This window comes from Cygnus olor, chromosome 3 (assembly GCF_009769625.2).
Source record: "Cygnus olor isolate bCygOlo1 chromosome 3, bCygOlo1.pri.v2, whole genome shotgun sequence".
In the NCBI taxonomy this organism is placed as follows: Eukaryota; Metazoa; Chordata; class Aves; order Anseriformes; family Anatidae; genus Cygnus; species Cygnus olor.
This window is the reverse complement of record NC_049171.1, coordinates 57,842,629-57,864,866: the sequence shown is the minus strand read 5'-3', so window position 1 is coordinate 57,864,866 and position 22,238 is coordinate 57,842,629. Positions and strand designations below refer to the sequence as shown.

General features: G+C 36.4%; 1 long non-coding RNA gene across 1 annotated transcript; it reads right to left on the bottom strand.

The window, feature by feature from the left end:
• Nucleotides 1-13,401: 13,401 nt before the first annotated feature.
• On the bottom strand, nt 13,402-19,703 carry LOC121068162. Its single transcript, XR_005818668.1, has 3 exons — nt 19,573-19,703; nt 18,349-18,463; nt 13,402-13,485 (listed from the first exon to the last, which is right to left on the bottom strand). It is a non-coding gene; the product is annotated as an uncharacterized LOC121068162 (long non-coding RNA).
• Nucleotides 19,704-22,238: the final 2,535 nt, after the last annotated feature.

Sequence of the window (22,238 nt, the reverse complement as noted above, 5' to 3'; positions counted from 1 at the left end):
TTAATTTGTAAAAGTATGTGGTTCTAACCAAACTGAAAAATAATCTTTATAGCTCAAATGTACAAAATGACCCACATTTAAAATGTTGGGAGGAAGGAAGTTGTTTGAGATGGTTCAGCACCAAAATAATATTAAAATATTACTATATATTTTTGTTAATACAAGACATGCACATCCTAAAAAGGTTACTGCAAGGGATTCTACCAGCCTCACCAGAATGTCTCGCAGAGTTAGATACTGCTCATTCTCAAAGCTATGAAATCTAGCTTACAGGATATGATAGAGTTTGAGAGAGCTGTCATTGCAAACTGATAAAATGTGATTTCACAGCATTGGCAGAATGTAATCCAACATGTGAACAGAACAAATCAGTGAATTCCATATTTGATGTAAGACAAGCTCTACTACTCGTTTTTCAAGAGAGTAGGCAAAAAGAGAACTCAGTTTATAACAGCTTTGAAAGCCTGTTTTTATCATGAGTTCAGATGGGAATTGTCAAAGTAAAAGGGGCATTCTAACAACTCACAGTCATGGAAAAGGGAATTTGTTCTAAAAGAAGCTGTAGCTGATGACTGCAGCTTTTCTGCAAGTATAATTCCTAAGATTCATGCCCCTGCAATGCAGTTATTCTATTGGTTGGGTTACAAGAAGTCTCATTGGTAGCCGGAAGAAGTTAATATGCAGTTCGCTTTCCCTCTTAGGCAGGAAATTTCTTTGATCTTTTTATTTTATCTGATGATATTAAAAGCTAGATGAAGTAAATCAAGTTCAATAAACAGACACTCAGTTAACTTCCTATACAACTTACTGGATCTTTAGCTTTAAAAGATATCATCTTAATAAAAAGATCAGCATCACAATGTATTTCACTTTAGGGATAAAACATTATGACAAGAAGCAATCTAATCAGAGTACTTTAATGAATACATATCACCTTATTGTACTAAACCTATGTTATGTTAGGTAATTAAAGTAATGGTTTGAAAAAATAAAGTTTGCATTTCAGTTACAAACAATTTCACACAACCTTCTACTCTGTTATATGAAAAAACCTTTGCAAGTCAATATAAGAGTGGATCATGGAGTAAAAAGCCCACTAGTAACTGCTTAAGTAAACGCTTTTTCTATGTAGTATCTTAGCATGAATGCTGCTGTCCTGCATGAGCAACAGTGACCTCTCAAGGCTTATGTGCTGAATGGTAAATAACATGCAATTAAACTTAAGAGAGTCCTAATAAGCCTTGTATGTCACCCTGTTCCTTTCTTTGTCTCTTAATGTACACTTGTCATGCATGGAATAGTGATGAAATCATTATTAGAATTAATGTATTATATAATTACAAAAGTATTAAGAAAACTGATAAATTAACTAGTTTTTTAGAACTTGCATTATTTCTTTGTTACAATGGATCAAATTCTGCACTTATCTTAAATCCACAACAGTTTAATTGATTGATACTGAGATTTGTACTGGAACGAATAGAAGGTATGTATTTTTTAAGAAGTCTTTTTATTTTTGTGTAGAATGACAAAGACATGTAACTCAGTGAAGTAGCTGAAAGCCTATTATTACCCCTATGACATGGTCAGAATGATATTATTACTTGGATGATGTCAATGAAAGCGTGTCATTACTTATTGTGTGGAGAAGTTTCACAGATAAACAAATATACAGGAATAGTCTTTGTTGTAGTTATTGTATGTAAATCTCTGAGGACAAAGAGAGATAGTCCAAAGAGTTTTATAAGAATTCTTTCAGCTAGTTTACTTAACAACTCTCCACAAATGTTTCACCTTTTTTTTTCTCATCTCCTATTCTTATTTAATGTATTTTGACTCTGACTCTTTAGAAATTCTTGATATTGCTACCAAGGAAAGCTTGGAAATGGGATAAGCAGTTTATTTATATGGCAATTTTAGGATTTCCCTGGCTTATCAGTGTGATTTAAAGCTGTCTTTAGTTGGATTTTCTTCTCCCAGCCTTTTCAGGAAGCCAATGCCTATTCCTTTTAAGCCAAAGATGGTCATTTCCCCACAAACTTGTGTCACTTACGTACATTTTTTCCTACCAAGGGAGATGATTCATGTTTTGTAAGATGAGTACTTATTGCCCTTATTTAATCATTTAATCACTTAACATTAGGGAACTGCAGGGACTATTATTAAACTATTATTTGACCACTCCTGAATTATTCATTGTAATATTTTTTGGTGCTTTATCAAGCAAATATAACTGTAAATGCACAAAATTGAACGGAATGTCATCCAAGTGGAAGGCCTTGAGAAGTCACTTAGCAGACACCACTAGAATAAGAGAGGAAGTGTAGTTCAAGATTCCCTTTTTGTGACCAGCACTCGGCAATTTTGAAGTGTGCTATTGTTGTAGGACACAAAAGCTGTATGAGCTTCCCATTAAAGCCATGGCCAGGCATCTTCAGGAGAAACTGTCTTCAGGGGTCAACAAGATTAAATGACCCTTCAAACTCAGAAAGGCAAAGATACGCTTACAGCTCAAGCCTGAATATGATACTCAGCACATGGTAAAGACAAAAATAAATACACACCATATAAGGCTGACTCATTGAAAATTTATTTTCTAAAACACACAAATGCATAATTTTATTTATATACTTATTTCTGAATACTTTCCAAAGGCAAAATTATATTAAAATGTACATAAAATATTTCAAGGAATCATAGAATCACAGAATATTTGGGGTTGAAAGGGACTTAAAGACCCCTGTTCCAACCCCTGTGCTATGGGTAGGGACACCTCCACTAGAACAAGGTTGCCCAAAGCCCCATCCAGTATGACCTTGAACACTTCCAGGGATGGGGCATCCACAGCTTCTAAGGGCAACCTGTGCTAGTGCCTCACCACCCTCTGAGTAAAGAATTTCGTCCTAATGTCTAACCTAAATCTACCCTCTTTTAGTTTAAAGCCATTACTCCTTGTCCTATCATTACACTCCCTGACAAAGAGTCCCTCCCCAGCTTTAACTTAAATTTGCAACTGTCCATAGTAGACATTAAATTCCATCTATATAAAATGTCTAGAGAATCTAGGAAAGATGGAATTACTATGAATTACAAACCAGAAGGCACTGTATTTATCTGTATAATGACTATTGGGTGTTTTTGTCACTAAATTTATACTACCAATCATTAGAACCACTGAAGCTAGAAAAGTAAAAGACTGACTAAACATTATTAATCTATTATTTGGTCTCTCCTGGATTATTCATTGTAATATTTTATCATGTTTTATCAAAATTAATTCCGAAAGGGAAAAAAAAAGAAAAAGCAGTAAAGAACGTGAGAAAAAAATGCTCAGGAACAAATTATACACTGAAATAAAGCATTTTCAAACAGTCTTGCTTCATTTATTGTGCCAGCAAAGGTATGAGTAAAGGATCCCGTTTTCATTCAGCAAGAATATCACAAGTGTTGTTCAGAATGCTTCTCCCATTCTATATGGATTGCAGTGACAACACCAGACTCCGGATTCATAATTCTGGAAGTAGTTATGCAGATTCAAGTCAATCAGATAACTCTAAAATTAAATTGTAGGATCAACTAACATGTCTCCTGCAGGTAAGCTGAGGAGCTTCAAGTATTTATTTAAGAAAACTTGCAAAAGTTCAAATCTGAAGTTAGGGTGAAAACTTGTCTCCAACTGACTCAGTGGAACTATGATCATTGTCTTCAGTGGACCAAGTCTCTAATGTTTATAGTCCATTAACAATGCTTAATTCACTTTTACACCAAAGCTTGACTGTCACTTTACTTTATAACTGGAGGTTATTTTCCACATTATCACATCTTTTCTCTTTTTCCAGCAGTGAGATAAATGTTTTCCCTCTTGATGCTACTGATATGTTAGAAATACATCAAAAAAAGCCATTGAAAGAAATTCTTGAGGCTAACACTACTTCATTAACTCTTCATCTTTGATTATTCACTTCATTTTTATTGTAAAGTGAATTCTGAACTATGTGTAAGAAATACACTATTCTTACATTAACTGGTTACTCTAAAAATATGGTTGTACAAAAATAAAACAAATCTGGTATCCTGTCTATTTCATTATACCAAGTTTCAATTTTCAGTGTTTCTTTTCAGAACTACAAGTTTTTAAAAACTGATAGCTGATTTCTAGGAAACATTTGTTCAGTTCTTCTGCATTATTAGTAATAACCTGGAAGATATATTGGTCTTAGAAAATGTTTATCTTCCAAAATTGAGTAGGAAAGGAGATGTATCTTGAAAACTATTTTGCTAGTATGTTCAGATTTACTTGTCCCCAGTGTTCACATGGGAAATAAATTGTTGGAAAAATTATTGTGTTGTCTAGTAGTTGGTAATGAATTTGAGAATACACAGTTTAGAAAGCACTTAAGCATTTTTGTCCACCACTTAAATATTTGTCAAGCTGTTGCCACTTTGCAGTTAACTATTTTTTATCCTTATATGGTGTCATTGTTTTTCTTTATGCGGTAGCCTCTCAAACTTCTAATATATTTGTATTCACACTACCTCTTTGATGGAGGGAAATACCAAAATCTCCATTTTACAGTTGCAAGACCAGTACTCAGAATGTGGAAGGACCCAAAAGGGAGTGCCAACAGAATTTAGGAAGCCAGGTTAATACTCTTCACTATACCACATCTTCATGATACGCACAGTCATTGCTTCTTTTTTTTCTTTCTTTTTTTTTTTTCTTTTTTTTTTCTTTCTTCAACCTTACTTTCTCTGCTGGTTTATATCAGAATAATGTGAAGGTACATAACACAGTGAGGAACCCATGGTACAGCATAAATATTTAACTGAAAGCTGCCCTTCCCATATCTTTTTTTTTTTTTTTTTTGTCTTTTAAGATAGAAATATAAAGAGATTAGAGGAAATGAAACAGATATGTAATTATAGGGAAGAAGCAAGTGATGAGAAAGGATGAAGGCACATAGGAGAGAAATTAAAAATTGAGCAAATGCAACAAAAAGGCAAAAGGGCAGAGGAAGGCAAATGGGACCTGAGGTACTGGAATGGGAAAACAGGGAACCTGCAAAAAGTTAGGAGAGAAATTTTGAGAAATTGAGAGCAAGCAACAAGGAAAAGAAAAACCATAAAAATGAAAAAAGCTCTGAAGGAGAAAAGAGGAAGGAAAAGGAGGGAAAATTGTCTGATGTAAGAATAACATTGCCTGTAAACATTCCAATAGTTTTGCACAAGCAGTAGTTCAAGTTTCTCTGGTTGATGCAAGGTGATATATTCTGTGTGTGAACAATTTTCATTCTTCCACTTCCCCATATCTCTGTTGAATTCAAAACATTTAAAATAAAAATCTTCTATTTTCTCTGGAATTATTGCTGTGATATTTAATGTTTTCTGTTTTCCAAATGAATTAGAAAAATGCTGAATAAATAGTAAATAAGCAAATTCTATTTCTCTGCATCCTTATCTATTCCACTTCCTTGCCTCTCCTATAGTATTGAGGCAGAGTTACACACTAGCCCTAAAAAGTTGCTGCCTTGCAACCTCAAAGACAAAGCAAAAAGATCTTAAATTGGGAAAAGTCCTTTTCCAATGAACACCACAGAGGGTCTTTTGCACCTTAGGCCAGAACCAAAGCTAGTATCTATGTAGTGTTTCCAGTTTGGGAATGGTTTACATCTGCTTAGGTACCTGCTAGCAAACTCCAGCCAGGCTGGAGCTGGGAAAAGGTAACACTGAGCTGGCACTGTACTGTACTTCTGTTGCTCCACAGTTGCCACAAGATGTAAGTACCCCTGTGAGATTCTTCAAATGGTAATGGGCACCTAATCAGCCTATCTGTTCCCTCAGAATCAGGAGAGGGCTGGAGCAAGAGACAGTTCCCTCCAGAGAGTATGTAATACATGATCAGGAGATCAGGCAACCATTGGATGTAGCTTAAGTACTAATCCAAATTTTGCATGGATGCCTCAGGGAAAAAGATTTGCTCCAAGATCAAGAGAAGTTTTACTGTACACTTCTGGAGCTAACATGAAAGCACTAATGATGGCACACAGAATAATAAGATAAAAATAATTTATTAATAGCTAATCAAATAAATTAACGGGATGGGAAGGAGTAAGGGACAAGGATCTTGACGAACAATTTGGAAGTGACTAAAGAAAGAAAAAGCAAATGAAGATGAAAGGAACACAGAGTGCTGTAGAAGAGGGAGTGAAAAGTGTAAGGACGACCCTAATTTCTCTTTGTGCAAAACTGAACATAATTTAAATAATAGATCAAATTTAAGTATTCTGTTAAGCTTATCTTTTATATTTGTCTTTTGACTTCAGTGATAGATTCAAAAGGGACTGACCTCAACAGTTAAAACTTGTGTCATGGATTACTGTTTAAAATGCTATTTATACTTCCTACACAAGGAGCCAGACACCCATAGTTAAATATGAGCATAAAATTGTTCCTACTCAAATTGGAAAGCAAAACAAATCAAAACAAAACAAATGAAAAAGGACAAGAGAATAATTAGTGATGAATGTGGAGTGTCGTCTACCTTAAGACAGGAACCCAGAGACCACAGGGTAGGGGCCATGTCAACAGGTTACCAAATTATTAGTACTTTAGCAATGCTCATAATTTGTTATAATAATGTAATAAGCAAAGATAAGGTGAAGGCAGAAGGATTAAAGGAGAGCACTCAGCACACATAAGCCATGCTACATCTACCAAATTCCCAGTGCAGCTGCTTCAGGGATACTAAGCCTTATGCAGACAGCTGCATCCCCTTGTTGCCATCTGTGGCTTGCATCTCTGGTGCTACCACTCATGATGATCTGCACAGTTGCAAAGACATAACCCCCTATCAACAGAAAATATCTGCTCCCACACCTGCTTGCAGGGGATATGGCTAGCACCCAATCCATAAAATACAAGAGCTTTCCTGAGATTTAATCAGCTGGTAACTAATCCAAGGAGTAATGGCTACAGAGTGGAATGTCTTGCCAGCTGAGGCATCAGATGGGAACACAGAGCAGGCATTAAGTTATCAGTTTTATTAGACAACACTAATCTCATCCATTCAGACTTGCTAATTACACTTCAGGAGAAAGTTTTATTAAGTGTGGTGTGGTGGGAACCTGAACTGGGTCAAATTTTGAAGGTAGGTCAACCTTTTTGTGTGTGTTCCCAGAGCACCTTGAGCACTGATTTCCAAAAGCTGTCTTATTAGAGCACAGGAACTCAGATGAACATACATAGTGAAGCAGAACAGAAACAGAAGATTTATAAGAAAATTTCTCCTCTGGCCCAGATGTCATAATAGGGCCAACCCCTTCCTCCAGTCTTACCCTCAGTTCTGCAAATCAGAGACTTTCTGGATTGCAACAAATTCCACCATCTCCACTTGCTCCCTAGAAGACTGCTTTCCATCACAGTTAAGTCCCAGTGAGGTGTCTGCTCAGTTTTTCTTGGATGTCCCCTCATTCTCCACTTTGTGCTGTTGAGTCCCTCCCTCTTTCTCTCACCTGCACATCACAAGCAACTCACCCCTGTGTTTTTTCAACAGCTTTCAGGAAAGAAACAAATTTAAAACAAATTTACCAAGACTCCACAAGCTGCTCTTAACCTGATGCAGCAGCCAGTGCAAGGGAAACATAAGCGGGCAGCCTCCTCCTTTTACATGATAAACTGCAAACAAGCAAATAAACTCACAGACTGGTTACCACAGATGGTCAGTTGAATAAAAAATAGCAGAAAAGTGAATGCTCCCACCATATTTCTAATCATATTAATCACTTGCCTTGCTGTTGTGGGCTCAACCCTCATCTTTTAGGAACAGAAGTCATGCAAAACAAAATAAATTACTACCAAATAAAATATAGCTGCTTGAGTTATTACAGGTAAACCCAACCTGATCTTGATAGTTTATATTTCACAATTATGTCTCACATGTTTCAAGCACATGAAACCATGAAACCTCTAAAATACTAATCCAAATAATTTAAACATCATACTTTCTTCTGCTCTCAAATGAAAAAAAAAGTAAATAAATTAAAAAAAAAAAAAAGTAAATCAACATCATAAATGTTTAATTATCAATCTTCCCATAACATGTCCAAAGAGAGAGCTCTAGTCCAGTGTCTTGTGCATCACTGGAGTCAAGAGTACAACAGAACTATTTTCAGAGTCCAGAAGCAGCACCACGCAAGACAAGAGACAAACTGCAGGAGTTTTGAGAGTTGTTAAGGCCACAGACCTCAGCGAGTGAAGGACTTGGATCAGAATTCCTGAAGAATTCCTGTCCTCCTAGGATGGACAATATGATCAGCTCTGAAGGACACTTTTATGCTTACTGCAAAGCATCGTCCTAATATTTTGTTAATCCAGGTCCATATTGCAGATCCAAACCATCTTACATGATTCAAGGCTACTAAGAATTACTTGCAGGCCTAACTTGTTTGCCCACCTGGAAACACAAAAGACTGAACTTGATTTTCAATAGCACTTCATCTATTTTAACTCCACAAGTTGGAAATGTGGTGATTTGACAAGGCCATTGGCTGAAACAAATGGAACATCTTCCCAAGTGTCCATCTCTTTTGTCAATGAAGCATTATAGCCTAAGGTCTGATTAGGATTCTTTTAGGGTGATTGGACATGGTAAGCTTCTGGAATAGTGCTAAGCCAGTACAATTGGAAGAGGCTTTGAGGAGATGAAGCCTCTTAACGACATATGGTTAAAAGTTTGCTTTGAAAACCCATAAGTCCTTCTGCCTTCATTTTTCAGGTCTGCAGATTTCTCCTTGGCTGAACCTGGGGATGTGTCTCTGACACTTTCTTCCTAGGGTAGAATAAGGAAAGCAGAGCCAATGGATACTAATTTCTTTACGGTAGAAATAGTGTCTTGGAGAGGTGAACATAGCTTGGGACTACTGTGTTTTACTGCTTGATGTTATTAAAACTACTGATAAAAGATTGCTTCATTTCAATGATTAATTTCTAGTACATAATATATAACATATTACATGTAAGAAACAATTTCATTCACCATTGAACTGAAACAATATATAACATCACATATAAAAAAATATATAATATAAAGTACAGAATGGAATTGGATGAGACAAGATAGGTAAGAAAAAATAATTTTGTGTCTTCCTGATAATATATACAATTGATAATTCAGGCACAGACAATTGTAAGACAAAAAGTATTACTAATATTGAACACATTAAAAATATGATTGAATCACAATATGATCAGTATCTTGCTGTTATGCGAGAATGGATATGTACAGTATCATCTATTCAGAAATTATAGACCTAAATCACATTTATTTCACAGAAGATCAGCCTCCCCTCCACAAATTCAATAAGAGGAGTAGGGAACTCTGGAGGAAGGTACAACAAATCTGTAAACCAAGGCAGAGGCCTTCGAGGTCTTTGAATATGAAAATTCCTTGCTTCCAGAGTGTAAATCATACTTTTTGAAAACCTTACCTTTATGGACAAATATTATTTCAGTTAATATAAGAAGCCTATAATATATTCTAGTTTAAAGCTCTTGTCAAAAGCAGGTGGCAAGATTATCCAGAGCTGTTATATGATATAGCCTACTATGTGAAAGGCAAAACAGAGAGCAATCTGCTGGTTTAATTACAAGCTCAGAGCAAATGCAATATCTGCAGCTTTAATAAACATTGACCCTTTAACTGAATGTGCCCTACAAACACATTAATGCCCATCTGGGAAATAATCCAATGAAATAATCCAATCATACCAACAAGGAATGACTGTTAGATTGGCAAGTGAGGGCTCATATACTTTAGGCTGTAGCAGGTTGTTCCCTATTAGCTCGTTGCTATAACTGTGCACATTTCGTAGAATTTTCCATCTTTTAAAAGCAACTTAAAAAGCCAGTTGTGATGAAATGAATCAAACTAACATCACTGTGGAATTAAACACTCTGGGGTTAGATCTACAAATACTGTCCTTGTTATACAGTTAGCAGGAAAAAAAAAAAAAAAAAGTAAACTGAGTTTCTCTTTGCTATCTTCACCTCTTGTTCCACAGAGGTACTTTTCCATTAAAAAAAAAAAAAGAAAAGAAAAGAAAAAAAAAAGAACTGATATTGCAGTTGTTTGCTTTACTGAAGAAAGCCTGCTGAATGGGAGCTACAGCTGGAGAGAAAAAAAAAAATCATTTGAGGAGACTTCAGAAAGTGGACTGAATTCAGAATATCTCCCAACCCAACTGGATGGAAGAACCCAGCGCAGTATCCGAGGAGAATCCTACCTGCTTAACACATATGAGATGCAAAAAACATGGATTTCAGCAAACAAATGGAATTTTTCTCCTCATTGCTACATTGGTGTGTATTGTCACTGGCTACAGTCAAACTTCAAGGAAAAATTCAAAACTTTACAATTTTGATGTTACAATGGGCTACAAAGTGGTTAACAGTTAGTGTCTTATGGCTAAGTGAAGTCAAATCTCCCTGAATAAGTGAGGTCCAGCCAATTGATTATTGTATTAATTTAGAGCCACTGCATCTGGGTAGCTATCAGGAATTATTGCAGTGCAAACAAAGGACATACATTGCTGGCATTATACTTCTGCTGGCATAAATATATATAAAGGTAGAATAAAGAAAGGACGAAAGAACGAAAGAATGAAAGAACGAAAGAACGAAAGAACGAAAGAAAGAACAGCTAAGTGACTTGCTGACTTGCCTAAGGTTGGAGACAGAAATGTCTTGCTACTTCCTGCACCAAAATTCTACTCATTCTTCCTATAGTGGAGTACAGTTTAAATTGCATGAATAGGTCCCTACCTACCAGTCCATGCAATTTTATTTTATAGTTATTGTCTCCAAGAGTAAAAATGAGGTCAGATGCCAGTCATTTGATCTACAGGAATTGGGGGTTGCTAGCAAAGTTGCCAGTCAATGCAGGGGTGATTTTTTGTTTGAATATTGTTTCTGGAAACCAAAAAGGGTGGAATTAATTCCTGTAAGGTCTTGAGCAACAAGCAGAAGGTAATAGTCTACATCCATTTTTACCTTTACAAAGCAAGGGTTGTCATAAAAGTCAAATACTCATCAGCAGTTAAAGTGCAAACTGTCAAGGAATGTTCTTTTTTTCCTACCACCTTCATCAGGAACTGTGTGGAAAATGGCCACATGAGGACCTCTTTCTAAATAAAAAAAAAAAAAAAAAATCAGCTCTAAGTTGGCAACAGAGTTGTACTGATAAATCCCTTTCCTGATGGAATTTATAAATGTGCAATATTTAGTTACTAAGCCTGAGAGGACATCTAATTTTGTTGTACATTGAAAAAAATCCTGCTACAGAAAAAAATATAATTTTTTACTCCTTTTTATTTTTTGCCCTCACTCTAAGGATTCATGGGCACAAATTTTCCATATGTAACGTTTCATTTTTGCTTTTTCTTCTCATTAAGATTATCACACAGAATTTCACACACTTCCTCAGAGGTACAATGTTGCGTGCAATCAATACAAAACAATAATTTACTATTTCAGACCAACACTATTTATTTATTGATTTGCATTTATTCAAGATCTGATGAAGCAGCTTGCATTCTTGAGAGGCCCAATCTTGACAGTAGCTATGCCATTCCCTGCATGCCTAAAATACAGACATATTTGCGCCTTAGAGGAACAGAACATAGATACTGACTTAAACTCTGCCCGCACACCAAGAGCAAAAGGGACTTCAGAAATTAACTTCGCTATCCCTTATAACATATAGGGTATCCCTATATGTAAATGAGGGACTATAGCAATAGCTTACTGCATAAGATCAAAAGTCTATCCAGAAATGTAACACCTCTTTCATAGTGACAAATAGAAGGTGTCTTGGTAATGGTTTAAAAACCAAACGAGAATATGCCATTACTTCCCCACAATACTTTTTCAATCTCCAGCAAGTAGTGGTTCATCAAAATCCTGAATGAGAAGTATTATATTTATGCTTATAATATCTAGTGGATTTTTCCTGTCTTAATTTGTCTAGAAGCTTTTGAACACTTCCAATATCAAAATATCTTGTGGGAAAGTTCTATAGTATAACTAATTTTGTTTATTTTCAACCTACCTCCCAAAAATTATCATTTGATCTCTGACTAGCTTTTGTAGGCAAAAAAAGATATGGACTGTTCACCTTCTCCAAGACATGATAACTATACTTAATTAAGCTGTATTTCCCTGGTTGAAGAGTCCTAAACAATTTAGTTGGTCCTCTTACAGATGCTATTTCATTGCTTTGATGACTGCTATTCTCTGAAACTTTTCCAGTTCTGCCCTGTTCCTTCTGGGGATGAGAGATGGGAGATGGGTGGGGGGGGACCAGAAATGCAACAATTTTAAAGAAGGGTCATAGCTTGACACACTGCTGTGTTTTCAAGTCCTGCAGTAACAATTTCCTGATCTTTTATTGGTAGCATTGTTCTTGCTGTGTTGGTCTAAAGACATATCAATACAAGTGGCTTGGAAATAAAGGTAATATGCTTATCAGAACAACTGGAAAAAAATAGAATAATGTTTGGTGTGTGTCTTAAGAAGGGGGTCATATGCCAAATAATAAGCGTAATACCCCAAAATTCCATCATATTTTGTACTTGCCTCCTTGACTGTTACTGAACATAAAACTGGCTTTTTCATAGAGTTATGTGTTAAATTTCCAAGCCTTTTTTTAATGAGTGGTAGTATTTAGTACAGAATTTCTCACACTGCATGTAAAGTTATGATTATTTTTTCCACATTGTGTCATACTTCTCAGATCACTGGTCTGTAATACCAGAATTCCTAAATGAGATGCTTTTTAAAAGTTACTGTCGCAATCACCACCTTCCACATCTTTAGTACAGAGGCAGTTTTCAGAAAGAGACTGTACACCACAGATAGTAATTCAGCTATTTCATCCTCAATTTCCTTTAGATCTCCTGGGTAAATACCATATGGTCCTGGTAGTTTGCTACTGTTCATTTTGTAAATTTGTTCTATAACCTCCTCCACAGACATTTCAGTTTAAAACAGATCTCCTGATTTGTCCTTGTATAGAAGATTTCTGGAGTGTGAATTTCCTAAGACTTCCAGCTTGAGGAAACATGCAAGAATACCATTGTTTTTTTTTTCTGCTGTATCTCATCCTCTCATTTATATGTCAATTGGCCCTAATGACTCCAAGGGAGACTCCCCCACATCTAATAGCTTTGAGGAAGAGTTTGCTTCTAATTTTTATGGGTTTAGCAAGTATTCCTTAAAACATTTGTTGATGGTCTGTGATTTGTGTTATTATGCTTAATTTGCCACTTTCACGTTTTCTTCTTTTTTATTTGCTTGGACATGGCTTCAGTTTTTTGAAAGAAACTTTCTTACCTACTAAGCAGATGTTGTGAGTGTTGTACTGCCTTGGAAAATGATTTAAGAGGAGAAAGAACTCTAGCTGTGCTCCTCTTTCCAGCATCCATATTGGTGCTAAAAAAGAAGAAAAGTGATACTTATCGAGAACTGTGTATCTCAGACAGAAGATCTCTCAAAGACATCCTTGATCTGTCCGGTTATTTCAATTACATGTTAGGTGTTAAAATATGTACAATTTCAATGCAGCTCTAGTGAAGAAAGAAAGAGAGAAAGAAAGAAAGAAAGAAAGAGAGAGAGAGAAAGAGAGAAAGAAAAAGAAAGAGAGAGAAAAAAGAAAGAGAAAGAGAAAGAGAAAGAAACAAAGAAAGAAGAAAGATAGAAAGAGAAAGAGAAAGAAAGAGAAAGAAAGAAAGAAAGAGAAAGAAAGAAAGAAAGAAAGAAAGAAAGAAAGAAAGAAAGAAAGAAAGAAAGAAAAAGAAAGAAAGAAAAAGAGAAAGAAAAAGAAAAGAAAGAAAGAGAAAGAAAGAGAAAGAAAGAAAGAAAGAAAGAAAGAAAGAAAGAAAGAAAGAAAGAAAGAAAGAAAGAAAGAAAGAAAGAAAAAGAAAGAAAGAAAGAAAGAAAGAAAGAAAGAAAGAAAGAAAGAAAGAAAGAAAAAGAAAGACATTTATTTATTCTAGAGTTAGGAAAATCAAGTCAAAATTTTCTTTGTCAAAATTTTCTTTGTAAATCAGTGTTAGAGTGGTGTTTCAGCCCCAAAGCAAGGCTATTACTCACAAATCATCTCTCCAGATTACTAAGAAAGTGGTGACCAAGAGCTTGAAAGGATGAGAAAATACCTCCTTTCTGTCACTGAACAGTAGAGCTAGTTCCTCTCTATATAAAAAAAAAAAAAAAAAAAAAGTGGAGAAGTGCTTCTTACTTTTGATTGTAATGAACAGATGAAAATATGGCAAAAGGGAGAGCTTTTTTTGCATTTACTTTCTAACCACAGCTTATTTCAGCAGTGCTTTCATTGTCATCTTCTCAGAACATTAATGTATCTTTACCTCAGGCCTGAGGAACTTTTATATATGTATATATGTAAAAAATAATTGTTAACAAGTATGGAATTGCTAAAGTGAAGAGATATTGCTTGTGGAACACCCTATTAGAATTTACTTTAAGAAACTACTGACAAACCTTTTGAGGAGAAAGAGTGTTTTCTGAGAATCACAGAATGGTTGAGGTGAGAAGGGACCTCTGGAGGTCATCTGGTCCCACCGCACTGCTCAAGCAGGGACATCTTGTCCAGGACTGCTTATTTATTCCCAATGTTTGTTGCTTCATTTTCCCAAGCTGATTTTTTTTCTTTTTATTTTTTGTCTGTTTCCTTTCCATCTTGTTTTTCAGTGACTTAATACTAAGAGCCTGACCTTTATTATAAGCAACCACACTTTGATTTGTACACTGTGTTGAAGTGTAGACAAACGAGCAACTCTTGTAAGCAAAAATGTAGACCACTAATCTAAATAAGGTAGATTTCACTTGTGATAAAATGCTAACAGCCATTCAAGTCATGTTTTCCCTTTAAAATCATTACAAAGCATAATTTCCATTTAATTACTTATACAGTAAGTTTGTCCTAGATTCTTAATTGTTTTTGGCAATAAAATGTGATGAATTTGTTTGCTTTTATATGTCTAGGTGGTTTAATTTCCACTTAACAGCTTTTCTAGTGTTGTAACATTAAAAGGATATGTTAATCATTCATGATATTTCTTTAGGAGACTTTTCAGTATTTTCTAGAATTGCTTTCTGTCCAAATCAAGTTTGTAAAATGACACGTTTAGGGGAAAAATGGACAAAACTTTTTATGAATCATTGTTAAAAATTCTATTATCTTTTCAAAATGTTTCATTTTCTCTCTCTTTTGTTCAGTACTTTTTCTTTATTTCCTTCACCACTTATGTACAATTTCAATTCATCTCTAGTGAAGAAAAAAAAAAAAGTTTTTTTTTTTTTCTTCCTTATCCTAGAGTTAGGAAAATCAAGTCAAAGTTTTCTTTGTCAAACTTTTTGGTGTAATTCAGTGCTAGCATGGTGACTGATCTATTCATTGTTTTCCTTTTTGCCATGTTTTATACTCACATTCAGCTTTATTGTTCTGTTGATAATTTCCTATTCCCTGAATTCTTCCTGGTGTACATTGGTGTAATTTGGTATACATTGTTTCATTTCTTTACTTATTTTTTTCTGTTGGCTGGAAACCATGAGACCAATTTTTTAGGTTCACCAATGTCACATGGTGACTCTAAATTTAAAAAACAAGTAAGTGTGACTTCTGATGCACTTATGCATCAGAAGAATGCATGATATAAACAAGAATTTTTCTGAGCTGACCTAGAGAGTTAATGTATATGCTGTGATCTACACACATAAATAAAAATCTATAGCTAGCAATGGAAAGAAAATATCTTGGGGAGACTTAAATTCTACTGAGAGCATTCTCTTGGGGGAGTGCAAACATTTCAGACATGAACAAAAGCCATTGATTGTGGGCTGAAGAGGAACAGAAGTATGAGAAGTTCCTTATAGGATGCTTATTCTGTCCTGTATCCTGAGCACCCTACAGATAAGCATCAGATAAGTCTGATGCTTTCCTTCAATTGGCTTAGCCACACAGAAAAATTGCTGTCCTAAGTAAATATATGAAATGTCCAGCCTAAGATGACTCACCTACTTAGAAGAGAAGACCTATAGATCTTACTTTTATCAGAGCCACAGAAAAAAAAATTTCAAAGGATGGAGTGTCTTAGATGACTGATGTAATGAATTACCTAATCAATTTTCAGCTGAAGGACAAGGCAATTTCCTGTCTAGACTGTATTGTAGAAGTGCTTGATACTAATTTTCAGCAAGTGGAGGAAAAGCTTTCACAGAGGTGACTATTTTCTGTTCATACAAAGCCTGCAGAAGACTCTGCAAGTTTTTAAAGGTAATACTAAGCTGACTAAAAAACAGGATACACAATCAGATTTAACATCCTGCTCTCCTCAGTGTTTCTGTTCAGAACAGACAGTGTTTAGTTCCAGCTTACCAATAGAAAAAAATTGTGACACTAAAGCTAACTTTGCCACAGGTCTTCATGTACAATCTTCAAGGCTGCATGACATAACTGCAATACTCTCATATTGCTATATGAAATTAATAGAACCATTTGGAATAAAAGGCTTTATGAAAGTAATAGTATCACAGTTTGGCTGATAGCTTGCTTTGCCTGCTCAGATATTTTTGTTGTTATTATTAAACTATAATCCAGAGGACAAACTGAATCAATTCTTCTTGTTTCTGAACTGGATTTGGCTCATTAAATACACTTTTACTTTGCAAACTGTTTGATTTCTTTGATTATTCATCATATACTTGTTACCACTATATATATTTTTACTACATACTTGCTGTATCTCTGGTATAGGAGAATTACCTCTTTAATGTTAGTCTTAGCAGCTACTTGGAACAATTAATTCATAAATTGTAGAACTTCAGGATAGTTTTATTGATCACATATCCAGCTAAAGGCATAAGAGAAAAATGTTTCTAAAATTGCACAGGTGACAAGAACACTGGTCTTAAGGACATGCATAATCCATTTTATTCATATATCAGGAGCTGATTTCCATATATCAATACATTAAGAAGATTTTCAGAGGCAAAGGAGAAAAAAAAGAATAAAAAAAACTTGCCATTAAATCGAGGTTGAAGAAGAGTGTTGTAGAAATGCTCTGTAATTTATTTTAAATGTTGATAATACCCAATAAATGTAAATAGTTTCTACATGAAAAAATCTGCTCATGCTTTTCAGATGAATTACACTGTATGGAAGTTATTTCACAAAAACGTTGTCATCAAATGGTTTAGGCTGGGAGGGGCCTGTGAAGGTCATCTTGTCCGATGTGCTGCTCAAAGCAGAAGTCAAATCCAGAGTGGATCTGGATCAGTCTTTTGTGTGTCCTGAGGAAGAAAAGACTCAGTTCTTTATTGTCTCCACCTTTCCTGGCAGGGCCTGTCTCCAGCCTCCCAGCTCTGTCCCCAGGAAGGCAGAGCCTGATGGGGTGAAGCACTGAGATCACTAATGGGAACAGGGCAGGGACCAGGCAGAGTGGCAGATCCTGGCACCTTCTGCAGTCTTGAGCACCACAGCCTTTTTCTCAGGAGCCAAGGAAACCTGCCCTGGGGCTGCACCTGCTCCTGTGCTGGAGTAGTTGCTCAGTGTCAGATACCTTCTGGCAAGTAAACTTTATATGACATGAAATTATAGGATTATAATTTAAATTCTGAGCTCAGCTTCCATAGAAAGCTTTTTTTTGCCGTTCAGTAGGTCCAGTATTTCAGCTTATATTTTCTTGCCTTTGTGATAATTTAAGTTCACAATTAGAAAAGGGAAATCCCACACAGGGATATGATGTAGAACCAGGAAAAAAAGGAAAAAAAGTTAATTTGTTCACAAGTATTTTGAAATCCCATCCTGAAATTATGTTTATTTTTACAGTCCTAGGGAAAAACTGAAAAAGTCTTTCACGAAAAAAAAAGGAGTTACTTGAGCTAGTTTGTAGGCACTAGACTATATAAAGCATTTTAAATGCCTGAGATGGAAACAATTACTGACAGCCCTGAACAAACAATTGGCACTAAACAAATAGAGGTCTAATTCCTAACATATTTAATTAGTTCTATTTGGAAAAAAGTCTTGTGACTTCACAGGAAACTGTGCTGGAACAAAAAATGTGTACAGGTACAGACTTCAGGGTCTAACTTTATAGTAACAGAGAGATAAAATGTCCAGCACAGAGCCATTCATACAATAAAGCAGCTATAACGCCAGTAGCTCTCTACTGTCACAGCACAAGCCAAGAATGTGTATTTCTGACTGCAAAAGTATTTACAGCAGCTCTAAAGATCAAGTAAAAAGAATATTTGAGGTTTTCTAAACTTAATTACCTTGTTTTATTATGACAGAGAGAGTAGCATAGGCTGTCAGCATACATCTTGAAATTAAATCTGCGTGCTATGTAAAATAATACCCTCCCGCTTCCATGGCACTACTGCTGACTTCCTGAAACAAGATACAACAGGAATAGCACAGTTAATCATATTCTGATGTCAGAATTTCTCAGAAGAGGTGATTTTAAGAAACAAACTTTCAACACCACACACCTTGTGAAAATCCTTTTGTAGGTTAGAATCTTCCTTATAAAAAGAGTCGTATCACCCTAAAGAATGACCTACCCACATCTCAGCCTTGGATCAGAGGTGCAGGAAAGGTGGCTGCTGAGTACCAGACCAAGCATGCCTGTAGAGCTGTGGAGCTAAAGCTGAACTGCAGTTTGACTGGTACAGATCAGGCTTTTACCCATCTTCAGGCCAAATCTACACAAGGCATACTAATTTTAGGGTTTGTCTGCTCACAGGTTTTTCAAATATTATCTTGAGCTGCCTACATGCTAATACAGTGCTAATACAGCCATTTTAAAATGTGTGCCAGAACACACTTCACATACTGAATGGTGGCAGAGGTGTTAGAAATAGGGTGCTGTGTATACACTGACAGCAAGTTGTGTTTAGTGCTGCTGCTGAGAGGAAGTAGGCAAGTCAGTACAAAAGAAAAGTCTTTAGCTTTGCATTTAGCACATCAAGGCCTTGCCTGGGCTTGGAGGGATTGCTGCGGCAGCCCCGGTGTTCTGCCTGCAGCGGTGTCTTTTGCAGTTTACGATCACAAGAGAAAGTACAATTCTCCCTGGCCTTGTGCCTCAAGAAGTTGCCTGAAGAAGCCACCACCCCTTATTTCCCAGGGCACCTGCTGCCCACCTGCAAGCTGGCACAAGTATTTCCACAACCATTCACTGATCCAGCACAAGGATCTGATCCAGCTAAAAAAATAGGCTTGGATGTTGGGGTGTTTTGTTGTTGTTGGTTATTAAAAAAAAAAAAAAAAAAGGTTCATTTCCTGCTCTTTTCCCATGCAGAGCCGTGCAGATGCCAGTGTTAGCACAAAAGCAGAGGCAGCAGCACTGCTGATGTCTGCCAGATCACAGCCGGAGGGGCAGTGTCTTGTTCCAGCAAAAGGTGCGTCCAACAGGCAAATAATTACAGAAAAACCTGCCAAAACTGGAATTACAGATGACATTTCCCATAACAGCAAGGAAAATTACTGGAATCTCTCACCTCAGGCAGTATTCCTGAGGCCGGTACCATCACGCTCCACATCTCCAGACCTGCGTCTCTGCAGGCTGGCATCGTTGAACTTACTTCCACAGGTAGAAGACTTTTACAGCTTCCTTAGGAGATCAGGCACAGGCACACACACACATGCTCTCTGCAAGAGGAAAACACCATCCAAAATCCATCTGAGAGCTGTGAGGCTCTGTAACACTCTTGACAAAGGGTTGTAAAATAAACCTCGGTCTGTTGTCCACATTAGCTTTTGCTTTCTAAATGACTGCTTGCAAGTTTTTGGATTTCTGAAGTGCCCCCTTTTTTATCCAAGCATAAAAAGAAGGAAAAGATTAACACTTTGTTAACAAAAACAACGCAGTAGTCACACCTAGCCACTATTTCCCTGACTGTATCACATATTTTATCTACTTTACATGAAAGAGTACCAGTATATTACTACAACACCTGCAATCAGTAGCAGGGAATATGCTCTTGTACTGCACTGGAAAAAAGTCTATAAATGAAGCTAATATACATATCAGCCTGTCTGAAGAAAAACATCTTTTAAATAAGTAGAAAGAGCAACTAGGAAGTAATCAGCAAATTATCATGTACACTGAACTTTTCAGTTGTCAGTATACATTTTATTCTGTAATATTTATTCTTCTTTTCTACGTTAGCATAGTTCTGAGTTTTTGTCAGATACAAAGCCATATGCAGACATGTGCATTCAGTCCCGAAGCCAGTACAGATGATACTAGATGATACTAGTGTAGATAGCAGTAGATGATATCTCTGGGCCAGATCAGAAGCTGGAGGAAATTGGCTTCAATGTAGCTCTGACAGTTTATACCAGCTGAGAATCAAGATTGCTATCTCTATGTGAAATGGAGTTTCGAAGACACATCAGAGTGCTTTTATAAAATGGTTTCAGTTCCTTCAGCAAAGATTTATCTTTTTATGCCCCAACTCTCCAGTAGGTGGTTTCCTACTTTTTCTTCCCCTTATTCAAACAGTTTTGTTGATCATTTTCTCTTCAGTTTCTGCGACACAAAGTTGAATTTAACCTGTTACTTTAAACACTTACTAATAGATCTAAAACAGATTTAGGCATCTACGAGTAACACACATGCACCCAGAACTGTGCTCCCAGTAGTGTATGTAGGATGGTTATACACCCCAAATATTATCAGAAAATGTCATATGGTCAACACAGAATTGCCTATTCACCAACTACCACTGATACCCAAGCAGTATCCAAAATTCCCATTTTTCTAACGTCCTCTAACCAGGACTCACAGTCTCTAATCCGCCACAGAACAAAGCATTCACTTGTCTCTAAATAACTTATCAAGCTTCTCTCCAGTGGGAGTTGATGCTGCTTGTGCCCACGTGCCAACAACACTGGCTTAGCAGTTGCTTCATGCTCACAAGAATTGGATGCATTTGGTTCAATATCGCATCACTTAGAGATTTCAGACTGACAACTCCCACCACTCAGGAAAGTACTCTGGTCAGGCTGGAGAGCAGGACAGCTGCATGTCCCCTCCCCTGCTGTGGAAATGGGGCACTACGTGATGGGACACGGTCCCTAGCAGGCTGGAGGAACATGGCTCTGCATGGAAGGAGAGGCAAGGAACATAACTGCAGGAGAGGGTCTGGGGGAATTTCCTCCTTCTGAATCCACTGATCCTGCCTTTTGTGAAGGAATCACAGGCTGTCAGGGCATATCCACACAACAGGGTACCTCATGGTAGCCTCTGTCCTGGATTCTGCCTTATTCTGCACAGCACAGAGCTGGGATGCTCCAAAGTAGAAGTACAGGACTCCACTGAATTTTCAAGTCTGACAGGTCTGACAGAAAGACAGGAAGGCCCAGTATACTATATATATATCCTTCAGGATTAGGAGGCAGTCATCTGCACAGAAATTTTTCTGAAACAAGATTTTCATCTTGAACTCTGATGTGAGCCTTACTCACTTCTCACAGATATCTCCATTCCTTATCCAGATATTTTCATGTAACAGGGGAATGAAAGGCTTGTTTTGTGGACTAGATTAAAGATTAGCCCTGGTACCACATTTTTGATTAAAAGATTCAATATTTTATTTTTTCTTGACCTGCATTTGTTACATTAGAGTCATTTCTCAAATTCAATTAATTTCTTGCCTGAACCCTTCTCATTTCTGGATTTCCATTGAAATGTTTTAAATTCTTCAAAGTCATAAAGTTCATCAAAGTACTTGAGCACATGCTGAACCTTAAGAATGCTCTCAAGGCAGTCTCTCTTCAGGTGTGCTCTTAAGCAACAAGGTTTAAGTATATGTTAACAACCGGGTTGCTGAAAAGAGGATATACTGCATCAGATCCCATCCTGATCTAGTTGAAGCCTCTATAAAAGGATATCATCAAAAGCAGTGACTATTGGATTAGGCTGTTAACCTCACTGCTTTGAGACTAATCTGGGAAAAAGACTAATGTGCTTAATTCTACAGTAAGTCCTTAGAAACTCACAGAATTTCTTGTTTACATGTAAAGATACAAAGTATCTTGTACTACGAAAAATATGTTTGTACTAACAATTTTTTAATGCAATTTCATTATTAAAAAAAAAAAACACAACACCAACAACAATCTACAAGGAAGCTTCTTGCACTTATGAAGCCTAAGGACA